The following is a 14,780-nucleotide window of genomic DNA, read 5'->3' as shown; positions in this document are numbered from 1 at the left end:
TTAAAGGATTAGTAAGGCTTTTAAGGGTTATTAAATTACTAGATAATCAATTTTTCCCCTACCATTTATCATGCATTTTCGGCCACACCCCTAGAAGAACAAACTAGGACTTGCCAACTCACCTTTGACCCATTCTTGGTTGATTAGCATGCTAATTCTTTTAGCTATTTCTCCACCTTAATTAATTAATACTAGACCACTATCCTAACCCTTGTTTGGCATGATAAAATCGGCCACTATAGTCTAGAATCACCCAAGAGATCATTTGATAGCAATTCAAAATTCAAAATTCAAATGCATGAAGACTTGGTCTTGATATGATCCTATTTTTGTGCACCCTTCTCCTCACCTTCATAACCATCACTCCCCCTCCACCTCCACCGAAAATAAGACCCCTTTTCAGTAGAAAAAAAACGTGAATAACAGCTAGGGAGAAAGGGAGAAAATCGAGAGCCAAGAAAGGTAGAGAAGCAAGCCACTCCGTCTCCTCCGCGCCGTCTCGTCTCTTCTTTTCGTTTTCTTTCGAAACGAAACCAGGCATGTCTAGATTTCTTTCAAACCTCAATCAAGTCATATTATCATTTATTTTTCAGTACATGATCATGTTTATTCAAGTAAAAATCGAGATCCAAGTCAAAACATTTTGAAACCACACATGCAGAATTTTCGATTTCCTTGGCAAGCTTCACGATTTCTTTTGGTTTGTGAGTTTCAGGTATTGGATCGACTCCAGGCTCCCAAGGCGGCTTGTATACATGTAGTAGGATGCATTAGGACCATGTTGGTCCATTCAAACCAGCCCCATGCTTGCTGGAAATTCAGAATGACAGCAAGTCCCCATAGGTGCAGAAATGTTGTTCGAAAAATTCAGTTTCTTGTCATGGAGGAAGGATCTGATCTTGGCTGCCCCAAGGGCCTATAGCCATGGTTGGATCACTTCCCTAGCATGTCTAAGACGTGAATAAGTTGCCCTTTTGGTGGCTTGGTCCATGGTTCATCGGTTTTTAATCAAAACGTCACAACAGCTCCTATACCCCTTCGGCTTCTTCATTTGTTCAGCTTTTGGTTCGTTCTTTTGTTGATTGGTATGGATCTTGGTTGGCCTATGGCCCTTAGCCACGGTTCATATCATGCTCCTAGATGTCTAGATCGTGCCATGGTCAATCAAATGGCCATTGGAATGACACGAGACATCGATCATAGCATAAACACTACACACGCATGCACGTTGCTCTCGGTTGGACCCTTCGGTTGAGTTTTGGTGTGATGCGGATTGTGGCTGGCCTAGGGCCCTTAGCCATGGTTCAAATCATTCCTTGGGATGTTGGTAAGAGTCTCTGGTTGGTGGTTCACGCCCCTAATGGCCTATAGTCTCGAAACCAACGCAAGTCTTGTAGTTGCGCAGCTGCTGGAAATTACAGCAAGTTGTTGTGTCGTTTATAAGGCTTGTTTGAGTTCTTGGTTGGCTTTTAGCCCATGGCCTTCGACTGGACAGTGCCTCATTGAGTTAGGAAGGTCATGTTTTCGACCGTTCGTCATTTGGATCATTTTTGAGGTCGTACGAGAATTTACGGTGCAATGTGCCAAATTGACTCTCGAAAGAGCGTTTCGTGTTTTGGCCTCCATTCCACCTAGATTTCGACCCTATCATTTTAGGAACATTATTTTATGATTTTTCAGCGTATTTTAATCATGACTATACGTCGGTTCAGTGTCGGTTCAGGTTGGCTCGGAGTCATGATTAAATGCGAAGTCATTAGGCGTCATAATCGCATCTTTTGAACGTAAATTGCATAGTTGGTCAAGTTTAAGCTATTGCATAATTTTCATGGCATAGTTAGGTTGCAGCGAGCCTGGGAACGATCCAATCCAATCCAGTTGGTAAAATTACAGGAATTTTCATTATGCCAGTTAATTATTTTACGTGCATTAAATAGAAAATGATTATTTTTGAGATTTATGCGATATGGCTTGTGGTTCATTCACTATGTGGGAGTGTTATTTTATACGGTCGCCAGTGACCGATCAGTTCAGTATGGTACCACCCGGTCACCAGTGACCGGCCAGCTCAGTTCAGTTTCAGCCTCCCCGGTAGCCAGTTACCGATCAGTTCAGCTTAGTGCAGTGGCCACAGGCGTAAAACATAATCTCAACAGAAAATTTTACCAGATATTTCAGTACAGGCTCCAAGGAGCAAATATTTTTACAGTGATTTTCAGTTCAATTATGCACGTATTATAATTGCTCAGTACAGATTATTTTCAGTATGCCTCAGGACAGGATATTTTATCACATGCATATTTTAAATTCAGATTTTTACTCGTTACCTGCGATTTATGCATGCTGAGTCTTTAGGCTCACTAGACTTGATTGTTGTAGGTACTGATGAGGCCAGGGCCGAGGGCGGGGACCAGTGAGCCAGCTTGGGTCGGCAGTAGTGGCACCCGAGGACCTCAGAGCAGCAGTTGTTATTTTTCTTCGCAAACAATTTTTATCAGTCGTTGGATAATTTTTAAGTTGTTATTGTTGGCAAAACTTTACTTTCTTCCGCTGCTATTATTTTAAACATCGAACTTGATTCCCCAGTGATTTTATGAATGAGGCCATTTAAGTTCTTTTAAAAAGAAAATTTTTAATTTTCCGCAAATTTTCAAGAAAGGAGTTTTAGGTCCTTCACAGTTGGTATCAGAGCGGTGGTTCTGTATAGGGTTTCACTACTACTGACCGCGAGAAGCTCACGAAGCCACGCCTTTGGTCTGTAAGTTTTTCAGTTCAGCATTTTGTTCAGCATTTTAGTTAAAGCATGAATTAGTTTGTCAGCATGATTCCAGATTTTCAGTATTTCAGAGTTCATTTAAAAATAAATTATGGAATTATGCATGTTAGTTACGTATGGGTTATGTTGGAACAGTATGCCCCCTAGACGCATTTTAGAGCGCAACAGAGAGGTGGAGCCTCGCCGAGAGGACAGAGAGGAGCATAGACCGGAGGGAGACCTACCACCTCCTCCACCGCCCCCACCGGACATGAGTGCCCAGATGTTAGCTGGGATGGCACAGTTCTTCGCACAGTTTGCGGGGGGCAATGCCGCAGCCGTAGCCGCAGCCGCAGCCAGGCCGACAGGGCCCGAGGCTGTGTATGAGCGATTCATGAAGATGCGCCCGAAGGAGTTCTCTGGGGCATCTGACCCCATGGTTGCCGAGGGATGGATCAAATCCCTCGAGGTCATCTTCGATTTTATGGAGCTGGGGGACGCAGACCGAGTCCGATGTGCCACCTACTTGTTCACTGGAGACGCCCGCTTATGGTGGGAAGGAGCTTCGGTAGCCCTGACATTGGCTACACTTTCTTGGACCCGCTTTACGGAGGTTTTCTACTCCAAGTATTTTGCTGAGGAGGTTCGCACCAGGCTGACCACCGAGTTCATGAGTCTGAGACAGGGGGATATGTCGGTTACGGAGTTTATCCGTAAGTTCGAGAGGGGCTGTCACTTTGTGCCCCTAATAGCGAATGATGCCAGAGCCAAGCTGATGCACTTCCTGGTGGGCTTACGGCCGATCTTGCGCCGTGATGTTAGGGTATCTGACCCTGCTACTTATGAGATTGCCGTCTCCAAGGCCTTAGCCGCAGAGCAGGATCTGCGGGATATTGAGAGGGATCGCCAGGGCAAGCGCCCAGTCCAGGCACCGCACCGCCCTCCTCCTCATCAGCATCAGCAGCAGAATAAGAGGCCTTTTCATGGACCGCCCAGGAACCGAGGCCAGCAGCAGCAGCAGCAGCAGTAGCGGGGACGCCCAGCCCCGAGGACTCAGGAGCACCCAGTGTGTCCCAGGTGCTCACGTCGCCATCCTGGAGCATGTATGGCTGGCTCAGGAAAGTGTTTTAAGTGTGGCAATCCAGACCACATGTTGCTGCAGTGCCCTCAGAGGAATCTGCCTACCCAAGGCAGAGTTTTTGCTCTCCATGCCGCGGAAGCCAACCCGGAGACTATGTTGTTGACAGGTACCTTTAAACTTTAAGTTATTATTTGAATTTCCGCGTTTTGGGAATCGGGATTTAGATTTTTGAACTTAGAACTGTTATAGGATTGCATGCCCTACTCAGATTTATTTCAGAGGAATTAAGCTAGAGGAACCTTGACCTTTGCATGTCTATAAGTTTAGATCTTGTAGTGGGATTTAACTTAGAGCTCCGCTCTTTCAGGGAGAATTTTTATATCTGGTTCCGCTACCAAGGCCTTGATAGATTCAGGGGCCACTCACTCATTTATTTCGGAGGTCTTTGCAAACTTTCTCAAGATCCAGACCATTGGGCTAGATACAGCCTTTTCAGTAGTGTTGCCGTCAGGCGAGGAGATGGCAGCGACCAATGTTATCCGAGATATAGACCTTGAGCTACACGGTAATCTTGTTTATGCAGATCTGATTGTGCTACCGATGCCGGAATTTGACATCATCCTAGGGATGGACTGGCTATTGAGGAACAGAGTGTTGATAGACTTCCAGCGGAGATCCGTTCTTGTCCGACCGCCTGGAATGGAGCAGTTCTTATTTGAGCCGGACAGGTACTTTCCTTTACCGCGCATTATTCCTTATGTTCAGGCTAGGAAGCTCATGCATAGAGGGTGTCGGGCATTTCTAGCAACCTTTTTATCTGTCCCCGAGGAACCCAGCCAGTCAGCCTCAGATGTTCCGATTGTTAGAGATTTCTTAGACGTTTTTCCCGAAGACGTCTCTGGTATGCCACCAGAGAGAGAGGTGGAGTTTTCCATTGAGCTTATGCCAGGTACGACTCCGATATCCAAAGCGCCATACCGTCTAGCACCGACAGAGATGGTAGAGCTTAAGAAGCAGATCCAGGAACTTCTCGACAAGGAGTTCATTCGCCCGAGCTTTTCTCCATGGGGCGCGCCTGTCTTATTTGTGAAAAAGAAGGATGGCTCGATGAGGCTTTGCATTGACTACCGGGAGTTGAACAGGGTTACAGTGAAGAATAAATACCCACTGCCGGGGATTGAGGATCTGTTTGACCAGTTGCAGGGAGCTTCGATTTTCTCCAAGATAGATTTGCGTTCCGGTTATCACCAGTTGAGGGTGAGAGATGCTGATGTCTCGAAGACAGCTTTCAGGACTCGTTATGGCCACTACGAGTTCCTAGTGATGCCGTTCGGTCTGACGAATGCGCCAGCGATCTTCATGGATCTCATGAATCGCGTATTTCAGCCGTACCTCGACCAGTTTGTGATAGTGTTCATAGATGACATTCTCGTCTACTCCAAGAGTCGGGAGGAGCACAGCAGGCATCTGACCACAGTGTTGCAGACATTGCAGAAGCACAAATTATTCGCAAAGTTCAGTAAGTGCGAATTCTGGTTAGAGAAGGTGGCGTTCTTGGGCCACATTGTTTCTAGCAGTGGTATTGAGGTAGACCCCGCAAAAGTTGTAGCAGTTAGAGATTGGGTTGTGCCTCAGAATGCATCCGAGATCCGCAGTTTCCTTGGACTAGCAGGATATTACAGAAAATTCATCCAGGGATTCTCCTCTATCGCCGTTCCACTCACAGCACTGACAAAGAAAAATGTGAAGTTTGTGTGGAGCGAGGAGTGTCAGAAGAGCTTCGATACTTTGAAGCAAGCTCTTATTTCAGCACCAGTTTTGGCCATGCCATCAGGGCCCGGTGAGTTTGTCCTTTATACTGATGCTTCGAAGCTTGGTTTAGGTGCAGTTTTGATGCAGCATGGGAGAGTGACAGCGTATGCTTCTCGACAGCTGAAAATCCACGAGAAGAATTACCCTACCCATGATCTGGAGTTAGCGGCCGTAGTTTTTGCTTTGAAGATTTGGAGGCACTATCTGTATGGAGAGAAGTGTCAGATCTTTACCGACCATAAGAGCCTCAAGTATTTCTTTACGCAGAAGGAGCTGATCATGCGTCAGAGGCGTTGGTTGGAGCTTGTGAAAGACTACGATTGTGACATTGGCTACCACCCGGGTAAAGCTAATGTAGTTGCGGATGCTTTGAGCAGGAAAGTCGCAATGATGGCTCATTTGACGATGCAGAAACCTCTTCAGATCGAGATGCAGAGGTTTGATCTTGAGACTTACCCTCGAGGTAGAGTTCCTCGTTTATCTACCTTGACTATCCAGTCCTCTCTTATTGACCGTATTCGCAGCGGTCAGGCAGCAGATGAGCAGTTGGCACAGTGGAAGAAGAGAGATGAAGCCAAGGGCAGTGTTTTGTATTCAGTCAGCGACGGTATTGTGAGATACCGAGATAGGATATGGGTTCCTACCAGTGATTCTATCCGAGCAGACATCTTATCAGAGGCCCATACGTCCCCGTACTCCATTCACCCTGGGAGTACGAAGATGTACAAAGATCTGCAGCTATTGTATTGGTGGCCAGGGATGAAGAAGGACATCAGGCGTTTTGTATCCGAGTGCCTGACTTGCCAGTTAGTGAAGGCCGAGCATCAGAGACCAGCAGGTTTGCTCAAGCCTCTCCCTATTCCCGAGTGGAAGTGGGAGAATGTTACCATGGACTTTGTGACCGGATTGCCGTGGTCAGCCAGAGGATCGAATGCTATCTGGGTGATTGTAGATCGTCTTACCAAATCAGCGCACTTCTTGCCTATTAAGACGACTTTCACCATGGTTCAGTATGCAGAGCTGTATATCCGAGAGATAGTCCGACTCCATGGTATTCCAGTTTCTATCGTATCCGACAGAGATCCCAGATTCACTTCCTCATTTTGGAAGAGTTTGCATTCGACTTTGGGTACGAAGTTGCTGTTTAGCACAGCTTTCCATCCGCAGACAGATGGACAGTCGGAGCGAGTTATTCAGATCTTAGAGGATCTTCTCCGTGCTTGCGTCATTGATTTCTCTGGGAGTTGGGAGTCGAACTTACCATTGGTAGAGTTCACCTATAACAACAGTTTCCAATCGTCTATAGGTATGGCTCCGTATGAGGCGCTGTATGGCCGCAAGTGTAGATCTCCTGTTCATTGGAATGAAGTAGGAGAGAGAGCAGAGTTGGATCCAGAGATTGTTCACCAAGCAGCAGAGGTAGTAGTCAAGATCCGTGATAGGATGAGGACTGCTCAGAGCCGACCGAAGAGTTATGCCGATCAGCGGAGGAGAGAGTTAGAGTTTGCAGTGGGCGATCATGTCTTCGTGAAAGTGGCACCTATGAAGGGTGTCATGAGATTTGGCAAGAAAGGGAAGCTCAGTCCGAGATTCATTGGACCGTTTGAGATCCTCGATAGAGTAGGGACGCTAGCGTATCGTGTGGCTCTTCCGCCGAATCTGGCCGGAGTACACAATGTCTTTCACGTCTCCATGCTGAGAAAGTATATGGCAAATCCTTCGCATGTGCTGAATTTCGAGCCGTTGCAGCTTACTCCGAACTTATCTTATGAGGAGAGACCCGTGCAGATCCTAGACAGACAGGAGAAGAAACTTCGGAACAAGTTGGTTAAGCGAGTCAAAGTCAAATGGCTCAACCATTCAGAGGAGGAAGCTACGTGGGAGTCTGAGCCGGAGATGAGAAGTCGATACCCTGAGTTATTCGGTGAGTTCTAATTTCGAGGACGAAATTTATTTAAGGGGGGAAGGATTGTAGAACCCGTAAGTCAGTAGACGTATAAGCCATGCATAATTCTAGATTTTTAAATTTAATTGACTTCATTGCATAATTATTTTAAATGCATTTATTTGAAGTTAATTATTTTATTATTTCAGTTCAGTAGTTTGATTTTTAGCATTTCAGTTATTTCAGTGAGGCCGGACCGGAGTTGGAGTTTTGAGATAGAATTTAAGATTTGAAAAATATTTCCAGAAGTTAATTTAGCTAGCAAGTAAGTTCATTTAAGTTAAAAAGAAGTTTAAGGAATTATTTAAGTTAGTTGAGGATTTTAATTTAATTATTGGAGGTGATTAAGAAATGAGCTCATTTAAGTTACTTAATTAAGGGGTTAGTTCAGTAAATTAATTAAAGGATTAGTAAGGCTTTTAAGGGTTATTAAATTACTAGATAATCAATTTTTCCCCTACCATTTATCATGCATTTTCGGCCACACCCCTAGAAGAACAAACTAGGACTTGCCAACTCACCTTTGACCCATTCTTGGTTGATTAGCATGCTAATTCTTTTAGCTATTTTTCCACCTTAATTAATTAATACTAGACCACTATCCTAACCCTTGTTTGGCATGATAAAATCGGCCACTATAGTCTAGAATCACCCAAGAGATCATTTGATAGCAATTCAAAATTCAAAATTCAAATGCATGAAGACTTGGTCTTGATATGATCCTATTTTTGTGCACCCTTCTCCTCACCTTCATAACCATCACTCCCCCTCCACCTCCACCGAAAATAAGACCCCTTTTCAGTAGAAAAAAAACGTGAATAACAGCTAGGGAGAAAGGGAGAAAATCGAGAGCCAAGAAAGGTAGAGAAGCAAGCCACTCCGTCTCCTCCGCGCCGTCTCGTCTCTTCTTTTCGTTTTCTTTCGAAACGAAACCAGGCATGTCTAGATTTCTTTCAAACCTCAATCAAGTCATATTATCATTTATTTTTCAGTACATGATCATGTTTATTCAAGTAAAAATCGAGATCCAAGTCAAAACATTTTGAAACCACACATGCAGAATTTTCGATTTCCTTGGCAAGCTTCACGATTTCTTTTGGTTTGTGAGTTTCAGGTATTGGATCGACTCCAGGCTCCCAAGGCGGCTTGTATACATGTAGTAGGATGCATTAGGACCATGTTGGTCCATTCAAACCAGCCCCATGCTTGCTGGAAATTCAGAATGACAGCAAGTCCCCATAGGTGCAGAAATGTTGTTCGAAAAATTCAGTTTCTTGTCATGGAGGAAGGATCTGATCTTGGCTGCCCCAAGGGCCTATAGCCATGGTTGGATCACTTCCCTAGCATGTCTAAGACGTGAATAAGTTGCCCTTTTGGTGGCTTGGTCCATGGTTCATCGGTTTTTAATCAAAACGTCACAACAGCCCCTATACCCCTTCGGCTTCTTCATTTGTTCAGCTTTTGGTTCGTTCTTTTGTTGATTGGTATGGATCTTGGTTGGCCTATGGCCCTTAGCCACGGTTCATATCATGCTCCTAGATGTCTAGATCGTGCCATGGTCAATCAAATGGCCATTGGAATGACACGAGACATCGATCATAGCATAAACACTACACACGCATGCACGTTGCTCTCGGTTGGACCCTTCGGTTGAGTTTTGGTGTGATGCGGATTGTGGCTGGCCTAGGGCCCTTAGCCATGGTTCAAATCATTCCTTGGGATGTTGGTAAGAGTCTCTGGTCGGTGGTTCACGCCCCTAATGGCCTATAGTCTCGAAACCAACGCAAGTCTTGTAGTTGCGCAGCTGCTGGAAATTATAGCAAGTTGTTGTGTCGTTTATAAGGCTCGTTTGAGTTCTTGGTTGGCTTTTAGCCCATGGCCTTCGACTGGACAGTGCCTCATTGAGTTAGGAAGGTCATGTTTTCAACCGTTCGTCATTTGGATCATTTTTGAGGTCGTACGAGAATTTACGGTGCAATGTGCCAAATTGACTCTCGAAAGAGCGTTTCGTGTTTTGGCCTCCATTCCACCTAGATTTCGACCCTATCATTTTAGGAACATTATTTTATGATTTTTCAGCGTATTTTAATCATGACTATACGTCGGTTCAGTGTCGGTTCAGGTTGGCTCGGAGTCATGATTAAATGCGAAGTCATTAGGCGTCATAATCGCATCTTTTGAACGTAAATTGCATAGTTGGTCAAGTTTAAGCTATTGCATAATTTTCATGGCATAGTTAGGTTGCAGCGAGCCTGGGAACGATCCAATCCAATCCAGTTGGTAAAATTACAGGAATTTTCATTATGCCAGTTAATTATTTTACGTGCATTAAATAGAAAATGATTATTTTTGAGATTTATGCGATATGGCTTGTGGTTCATTCACTATGTGGGAGTGTTATTTTATACGGTCGCCAGTGACCGATCAGTTCAGTATGGTACCACCCGGTCACCAGTGACCGGCCAGCTCAGTTCAGTTTCAGCCTCCCCGGTAGCCAGTTACCGATCAGTTCAGCTTAGTGCAGTGGCCACAGGCGTAAAACATAATCTCAACAGAAAATTTTACCGGATATTTCAGTACAGGCTCCAAGGAGCAAATATTTTTACAGTGATTTTCAGTTCAATTATGCACGTATTATAATTGCTCAGTACAGATTATTTTCAGTATGCCTCAGGACAGGATATTTTATCACATGCATATTTTAAATTCAGATTTTTACTCGTTACCTGCGATTTATGCATGCTGAGTCTTTAGGCTCACTAGACTTGATTGTTGTAGGTACTGATGAGGCCAGGGCCGAGGGCGGGGACCAGTGAGCCAGCTTGGGTCGGCAGTAGTGGCACCCGAGGACCTCAGAGCAGCAGTTGTTATTTTCTTCGCAAACAATTTTTATCAGTCGTTGGATAATTTTTAAGTTGTTATTGTTGGCAAAACTTTACTTTCTTCCGCTGCTATTATTTTAAACATCGAACTTGATTCCCCAGTGATTTTATGAATGAGGCCATTTAAGTTCTTTTAAAAAGAAAATTTTTAATTTTCCGCAAATTTTCAAGAAAGGAGTTTTAGGTCCTTCACATCTGTATCTCAAACTGAAGAGGTTTCTGAATCGTCAAATGAGCCATCACTGCGACTTTTCTGCTCAATGCATCCGCAACTACATTAGCTTTACCCGGGTGGTAGCTAATGTCACAATCGTAGTCTTTCACAAGCTCCAACCAACGTCTCTGACGCATGTTTAGCTCCTTCTGCGTAAAGAAATACTTGAGGCTCTTGTGGTCGTTAAAAATCTGGCATTTCTCTCCATACAGATAGTGCCTACAAATCTTCAAGTCAAAAACTACGGCGGCCAACTCTAGATCATGGGTAGGGTAGTTCTTCTCGTGGATTTTCAGCTGTCGAGAAGCATACGCTATCACTCTCCCATGCTGCATCAGAACTGCTCCTAAACCGAGCTTCGAAGCATCGGTATAAAGGGCAAACTCGCCGGGCCCTGATGGCATGGCCAAAACTGGTGTTGAGATAAGAGCTTGCTTCAAAGTATCGAAGCTCTTCTGACACTCCTCGCTCCAAACAAATTTCACATTTTTCTTGGTCAGTGCTGTGAGTGGAACGGCAATGGAGGAGAATCCCTGAATGAACTTTCTGTAATATCCTGCTAGCCAAAGAAAACTGCGGATCTCGGATGTATTCTGAGGCACAACCCAATCTCTGACTGCTGCAACTTTTGCTGGGTCTACCTCAATACCACTGCTAGAAACGATGTGGCCTAAGAACTCCACCTTCTCTAACCAGAATTCCCATTTACTGAACTTTGCGAATAATTTGTGCTTCTGCAATGTCTGCAACACTGTGGTCAGATGTCTGTTGTGCTCCTCCCGACTCTTGGAGTAGACGAGAATGTCATCTATGAACACTATCACAAACTGGTCAAGATACGGCTGAAATACGCGATTCATGAGATCCATGAAGATCGCTGGCGCATTCGTCAGTCCGAACGGCATCACAAGGAACTCATAGTGGCCATAACGAGTCCTAAAAGCAGTCTTGGAAACATCAGCATCTCTTACCCTCAACTGGTGATAACCAGAGCGCAGATCAATCTTGGAGAAAATCGAAGCTCCCTGCAACTGGTCAAACAGATCCTCAATCCTCGGAAGTGGGTATTTATTCTTCACTGTAACCCTGTTCAACTCCCGATAGTCAATACAAAGCCTCATCGAGCCATCCTTTTTTTTCACAAATAAGACCGGCGCGCCCCATGGCGAAAAGCTCGGGCGAATGAACTCCTTGTCCAGAAGTTCCTGTATCTGCTTCTTAAGCTCTGCCATCTCTGTCGGTGCTAGTCGGTACGGCGCTTTGGATATCGGAGCCGTACCTGGCATAAGCTCAATGGAAAACTCCACCTCTCTCTCGGGTGGCATACCAGAGACGTCTTCGGGAAAAACGTCTAAGAAATCTCTGACAATCGGAACATCTGAGGCTGACTGGCTGGGTTCCTCGGGGACAGATAAAAAGGTCGCTAGAAATGCCCGACACCCTCTATGCATGAGCTTCCTGGCCTGAACATAAGGAATAATGCGCGGTAAAGGAAAGTACCTGTCCGGCTCAAATAAGAACTGCTCCATTCCAGGCGGTCGGACAAGAACAGATCTCCGCTGGAAGTCTATCAACACTTTGTTCCTCAATAGCCAGTCCATCCCTAGGATGATGTCGAATTCTGGCATCGGTAGCACAATCAGATCCGCATAAACAAGATTACCGTGCAGCTAAAGGTCTATATCTCGGATAACATTGGTAGCTGCCATCTCCTCGCCTGACGGCAACACTACTGAAAAGACTATGTCTAGCCCAATGGTCTTGATCTTGAGAAAGTTTGCAAAGACCTCCGAAATAAACGAGTGAGTGGCCCCTGAATCTATCAAGGCCTTGGTAGCGGAACCAGATATAAAAATTCTCCCTGAAAAAGCAGAACTCTAAGTTGGATCTAATAGCTACAAGAACCAAACTTATAGACATGCAAAGGTCAAAGTTCTTCTAACTTAAATCTCCAAAATACTACTGAGTAGAGCATGCAATCCTATCACAGTTCTAAGTTCAATCTTAATCCTTATTCCCAAAACACGAAAATTCAAATAATAACTTAAAGTTTAAAGGTACCTGTCAACAACATAGTCTCCGGGTTGGTTTCCGCGGCATGGAAAGCAAAAACTCTGCCTTGGGTAGGCAGATTCCTCTGAGGGCACTGCAGCAACATGTGGTCTGGACTGCCACACTTAAAACACTTTCCTGAGCCAGACATACATGCTCCAGGATGGCGGCGTGAGCACCTGGGACAGACTGGGTGCTCATAAGTCCTCGGGGCTGGGCGTCCCCGCTGCTGCTGCTGCTGCTGGCCTCTGTTTCTAGGCGGTCCGTGAAAAGGCCTCTTGTTCTGCTGCTGATGATGATGAGGAGGAGGGCGGTGTGGTACCTGGACTGGGCGCTTGCCCTGGCGATCCCTCTCGATATCCCGCAGATCGTGCTCTGTGGCTAGGGCCTTGGAGACAGCAATCTCATAAGTAGCAGGGTCAGACACCCTAACATCCCGGCGCAAGATCGGCCGTAGACCCACCAGGAAATGCATCAACTTGGCTTTGGCATCATTCGCGATCAGGGGCACAAAATGACAGCCCCTCTCGAACTTACGGATGAACTCCGTAACCGTCATGTCTCCCTGTCTCAGGCTCATGAACTCAGTGGTCAACCTGGTGCGAACTTCCTCAGCAAAATATTTGGAGTAGAAAACCTCCGTGAAGCGTGTCCATGAAAGTGTAGCCAAGGTCAGGGCTACTGACGCTCCTTCCCACCATAAGCGGACGTCTCCAGTGAACAGATAGGTGGCACATCGGACTCGGTCTGCGTCTCCCAGCTCCATGAACTCGATGATAACCTCGAGGGATTTGATCAATCCCTCGGCAATCATGGGGTCAGACGTCCCAGACAACTCCTTCGGGCGCATCTTCATAAACCTCTCATAAACAGCCTCGGGCCCTGTCGGCCTAGCTGCGGCTGCGGCATTGTTCCCTGCAAACTGTGCGAAGAACTGTGTCATCCCAGCTAGCATCTGGGCACTCATGTCAGGTGGGGGCGGTGGTGGAGGTGGAGGAGGAGGAGGAGGTGTCTGCCTCTCTTGTCTCTGATCGTCATCGTCCTCTCGACGGTGCTCGCCACTACCTCTCGGGCGTCCTACTTGACGTCTAGGGGGCATACTGTTCCAAACATAACCCATACGTTACTAACATGCATAATTCCATAATTTATTTTAAATGAACATTGAAATGCTGAAAATCTGGTCGAAATTATTTCATGGAAGCATGCTGTCAAAATAATTCATGCTTTAAATAAAATGCTGAACTGTAAAACTTACAGATCGAAGGCGTGGCTTCGTGAGCTTCTCGTGGTCAGTAGTAGTGTAACCCTATACAGAACCACCGCTCTGATACCAACTGTGAAAGCCCGAAAATTCTTACTTTGAAAATTTGCAGAAAATTAAAAATTTTTCTTTTAAAATAAATGGAGTGACTCATCTATAAAATCAACTGATGAATCAAGTTCAATGTTTAAAAAAATATAGTAGCGGAAGAAAATAAAGTTTGCCAAAAATAACAATTCAAAGAATGTCCAACAACTGGTAAAAATGTTTGAGCATAAAATGACATGTGCTGAAACTGAGGTCCTCGGGTGCCACTACTGCTGACCCAAGCTGGCTCACTGGTCCCCGCCTCGACCCTGGCCTCATCAGTACCTACAACAATCAAGTCTAGTGAGCCTAAAGACTCAGCATTCAAATATCGTAGGTAACGAGAAAATGTAATTTGCATGGATAAAATATCATGTCATGAGGCATACTTAAAATAACTTGTACTGATCAATTATAATACGTGCATAACTGAACAGAAAGTCATAGTAAATAGAATATTTGCTCCTTGGAGCCTTGTACTTAAATAACTGATAAAAATTTTCTGTTGAGATTATGGTCTACGCCTGTGGCCCCTGCACTGAACTGAACTGATCGGTAACTGGCTACCGGGGAGTATCAAACTGAACTGAGCTGACCGGTCACTGGCGACCGGGTGGTACCAAACTAAACTGATCGGTCACTGGCGACCGAATAAAATAATGCTCCCATAATAGTGAATTGACCACAA

The sequence above is a fragment of the Primulina tabacum genome, chromosome 6 (assembly GCF_025594145.1).
Source record: "Primulina tabacum isolate GXHZ01 chromosome 6, ASM2559414v2, whole genome shotgun sequence".
Classification (NCBI taxonomy): Eukaryota; Viridiplantae; Streptophyta; class Magnoliopsida; order Lamiales; family Gesneriaceae; genus Primulina; species Primulina tabacum.
Note: the sequence above shows the minus strand (reverse complement) of the source record.